The sequence below is a fragment of the Symphalangus syndactylus genome, chromosome 2 (genome assembly GCF_028878055.3).
Source record: "Symphalangus syndactylus isolate Jambi chromosome 2, NHGRI_mSymSyn1-v2.1_pri, whole genome shotgun sequence".
Taxonomy (NCBI): domain Eukaryota; kingdom Metazoa; phylum Chordata; class Mammalia; order Primates; family Hylobatidae; genus Symphalangus; species Symphalangus syndactylus.
In genome coordinates this window covers 77,419,907-77,424,865 of record NC_072424.2, presented here as the reverse complement: position 1 = coordinate 77,424,865, position 4,959 = coordinate 77,419,907, and positions in this window count along the sequence as shown.

Below are 4,959 nucleotides of genomic sequence, written 5' to 3'. Positions count from 1 at the left end.
TCGACTAGTGTCTTGAATTTATCTTTTTGAATTTGCCTGATGTTGTCTTTTGAGAATTCTTCTTCCTTTAGTTAAGTATTAAAGCCTTTTATAGGTTGTCAAGGGGGTAATTTCAAATCATTATAAACAGATTTTAAATAGAAAATTTATTTCTGATGGAGGGTATCAGATGAGCTGGAAAGGGAGACTGTGTAAAGTCAGACTGATGACATATATAGGTTTCCTAGGCTTAATAAGAAAAAAAGCTCTCCTCAGGTCTGAAGGAATTAATGTTGGGCTTAGGTGAGACCTATAGTCTTTAAGTGTTTATTTTTAAAATTAATACCATGGCTCATAGTTTTGTTTCCAGTCTCTTATTGTGGAAGATTTAAAACAACATATACAGGAGTAAAGTAGTGTAAGGAACCTCCATGTACCTATCATCTAGCTTCAGTAGTTATCAATTTATGGCCAATTTCATTTCATCTAAACTCCCACCCACTTTCCATAAGTTGCTATCCCCCATCTTATTTTGAAGCAAATCCTAGATATCATATAATTTTATCCATAAATATTTCAGCATATATTCCTAAGAAATAATAGCTCTTTAAAAAAACTAAAAGTATTATTGTGCCTCAAAAAGCACTAGTAAAAATAATATCAGATTTTCAGCTATTTCACAAGTATAAAAATTGTTAGAGTTCTAGTCAGGATCTAAATAAGGATCACACATTACAATTTATTGACAAATCTTTAGTATTTTTATTATTTTTTTTTATTATATTTTTTTTACACAGAGTCTCACTCTGTCACCCAGGCAGGAGTGCAGTGGCGCAATCTTGCTCACTGCAACCTCTGCCTCCCAGGTTCAAGTGATTCTCCTGCCTCAGCCTCCAGAGTAGCTGTGTCTACAGGCGCATGCCACCACGCCTGGCTAATTTTTTGTATTTTTATTAGAGACGGCGCTTTGCCATGTTAGCCAGGCTGGTCAAAACTCCTGACCTTAAGTGATCTGTCCACTTCAGCCTCCCAAAGTGCGCCACTGCACCCGGCCATGTCTTTTTAAATTCATGAATTACTTCTCAGTCACATTTTTAAAATTCCTGTTTTTGGTTTGCTTGTCTACTAAGAGTCTCTTACCATCTGGATTTTGCTGATTGCATCCTTGACATGCCATTTAATGTGTTATTTTCTCCTCTATATTTTCTGTAAATTGGTAGTTGAATCTACAGGCTTGATCAGATTCAGGCTTGCCTGTTTGCTTGCTTCCTTTTTTTCTTTTTCTTTCTTTTTTTTTTTTTTTTTAGAAGACCACTGTACAAATAAAGTAGTGGTCTTTAATCAGGAGACATAAAGTGGCTGGGTTTCTCTATGATTTAATAGCAGCCATTGATGATATGTATTGTTTTTAAAAATCAAATATTACCATAGTTGTCCAGTATGATAGCTACTAGCCACATGTGGTTATTGAACATTTAAAACGTGGCTAGTGTGAATTGAGATATGCTGTAAATGTAAAAATATATGTTAGGTTTCAAATAGTACAAAACAAAAGAATATAAAATCTCTAATTTGTTTATAATGATTACATATTTTAAATATTTTGGATGCATAGGATTAAATAAAACATTAAAATTAATTTCACTTTCTTTTTAAATTTTTTAAGTGTAAGATTTAAAATCATGTAATGGTTTGCATTAAAATTATATTGGGCCAGGTGCAGTGGCTCATGCCTGCAATCCCAGCACTTTGGGAGGCCGAGGTGGGTGGATCACCTGAGGTCAGGAGTTCGAGATCAGCCTGGCCAACATGGTGAACCCCCGTCTCTACTAAAAAATAAAAAAATCAGCCAGGCATGGTGGCCGGTGCCTGTAATCCCAGCTACTCAGGAGGCTGAGGCAGGAGAATTGCTTGAACCTGGGAGGCAGAGGCTGCGGTGAGCTGAGATCATGCCACTGTACTCTAGCCTGGGCAGCCTGGATAATAGATTGAGACTCTGTCTCAAAAAAAAAAAAAATTCTATTGGACAGTGTTGCTGTAAGACATTATAGAGAAAATGTTAGACCCCTGTCCCATTATCCCCACCTCTCATTCCCATTCTCCAGAGGCAGCCATTTTCAACTTTTAGTCACTTCTCTGCTGTTTACTTCCACATTTCCAAGGGACAAGGTTTTAATTATAACATTTATTTGAACACTTATTAAAAATGTGCCAATTATGTTCTAAGCTCTCTGCATTTATGAAGTAAATTCTTAGAACAATCATTTTAAAGATGATGAAACTCTGGAGCAGAAATATTAAGTAATTTACCCAGTCACAGATTAAGTAAGTGACAGAGCTTGGATTAGATTCTAATTCTTAGTATCTGGGCATTTGATCAGACGTGGTGGCTCACGCCTATAATCCCAGCACTTTGGGAGGCTGAGGCAAGAGGATTGAGGCCAGGCATTCGAGACCAGCCTGGGCAAAAAAGCGAGACTCTGTCTCTGTTTATTAAAAAATAAATAAAGCATGGGCCGGGCGCGGTGGCTCACCCTTGTAATCCCAGCGCTTTGGGAGGCCGAGGCGGGTGGATCACGAGGTCAGGAGATCGAGACCATCCTGGCTAACAGTGAAACCCCATCTCTACTAAAAATACAAAAAAAAATTAGCCGGGCGTAGTGGCGGGCGCCTGTAGTCCCAGCTACTCGGGAGGCTGAGGCAGGAGAATGGCGTGAACCCGGGAGGCGGAGCTTGCAGTGAGCCGAGATCGCGCCACTGCACTCCAGCCTGGGCGACAGAGCGAGACTCCGTCTCCAAAAAAAATAAATAAATAAAGCATTTTTTAAAACTGGGCATCTAACCTCCAAATATATTACCATGTTGCCTCCTCCACTTACACTCCCCTCATTTTTTCTTTTCTTTTTTTTTAAATTATAAATATTATCTGACTCCCTGCTATGGAAGATGAAGATTTTGCTTTTCATACGTCTCCCCCTATTCTCCTTCCCCAACCTGATCTTACACTGGGACTTCTACTCCCATCATCACTTAATTGTATAATGTTTGTTAAATTCATATCGAATATATAAATGTACATAGATATTGTCTTCTATAGCATACCATGATTACATTTTCCTTCTTTTATAATATTTTTCTATTTCTGGAAGTAATTGCCTTGGTTGTAATTCGTTCAACTTCATTTGTATCTTCTATTAATTGATCATCAGAATCGTTTGTCATTTTTTATTTTCCAAATCACAGGGAGAGTTCTTCCTGGAGTTCTACAGCCTTCAGTCAGGACTGACTACTGTCCAAGTAACACAGTTGCCATAATAGAATTGATCATATTGGGACTTCCCTTTGTTTTCTCTTGCATTTAAGAGATATGGGGAATCCAAGTCTTTTTCTTTTACCATAGATAAGGTCTCCCTCTCTCACCCAGTTTGTAGTGCAATGGCACGATCACAGCTCACTGTAACCTTGAACTCCTGAGTTCAAGCAGTCCTCCACTTCAGTGTCCTGAATAGCTAGGACTATGGGTGCACAGCTAAGTTTTAAATTTTTTGTGGAAATAGGGGTCTCACTGTATTTTCCAGGCTGGTCTCAAACTCCTGGCCTCAAGTGATCCTCTTACCTCAACCTCCCAAAGCCCTGGCATTACAGGTATGAGCCACTGCACTTAGCTGGTAATCCAAGTCTTTTAAGTAGTACCTTGTTCTGGAGAGTGCAATGGCTTCTCAAAAATTCTAAGGATATTAAGTTAGGTTTTTTTGGTTGTTTTAAAATTTTCTTTGTTCCCTGCATTAACACTACAGATTGAGCATCCATAATCTGAAAATCTGAAATCCAAAATGCTCCAAAATCCAAAACTTGAGTGCCAACTTGATGCCACAAGTAGAAAATTCCCTATCTGATTTTATGTGATGGGTCAAAACTTTGTTTCATGCACACAATTATTTCAAAATACTATATAAAATTAACTCCAGGCTATTTGTATTAAGTGTACATGAAATATGAATGAATTTTGTTTAGACTTGGGTCCCATCCCCAAGCTATCTCATTATATATAGGCAGGTATTTCAAAATTTGAGACACTTCTGGTCCCAGCTGTTTCAGATAAGGGCTATTAAACCGGTATTTCCTTTAAGTTCCTTTTTGCTGTTTGGTTTGGTCAAGTCTTTCAAGTTAGAAGCTTGGCCGTAATTGTCTCGGGATCCTTCATATTTGAGAGACACAGAGAAAGCTAACTGGAACATCTCTGTGTACATGCCTAGGACTTTTCAGTGGTGAGCTTCATTATAGGTAAGGGAACAGCAAAACATTTTCCTTAGCCTCACACTCCCAACATTATTTTTTAAAGGTTTTTCTTCAGGATGGGTCAATTTTTCTGGAGAGAAATCTATCAGGTAGTAGGAGCTGAGCTGTCAGTTCTCAGAGACCAAATAAGGCAAGAAGCTAGCTCATTGTTCAGTATGCAGAGTTTCACTTCATCTCCTTGTTTTCAGTAAGGAGTCCACTGCCATTTCTGCCCCCAGAGGTTAGGAGTTTTCACCTGCCATCTTTACCCATTAATGTTAAATTAATGCAAACAGTAACACAAACTATCAGCTGCCTACAAAACAGGTATCATATTGTACATATTCACACAGTGATAATAGCAGCAAAGTATTAAATATTTGACATGTTATCTGATTTAATCTTCAAAATTTTACTGTGAAGTAGGAACTATTATCCTTATTTGGATTCACTTCAACCACATTCTGCCATTATAATACCTTACTGGCTGGGCGAGCTGGCTCACGCCTATAATCCCAGCACTTTGGGAGGCCGAGGCAGGTGGATTGCCTGAGCTCAGGAGTTCGAGAACAGCCTGGGCAACACGGTGAAACCCTATCTCTACTAAAATACAACAAATTAGCCAGGTGTAGCCAGGTGTGTCCAGGTGCGGTGGCTCACACCTGTAATCCCAGCACTTTGGGAGGCCGAGGTGGGCAGACC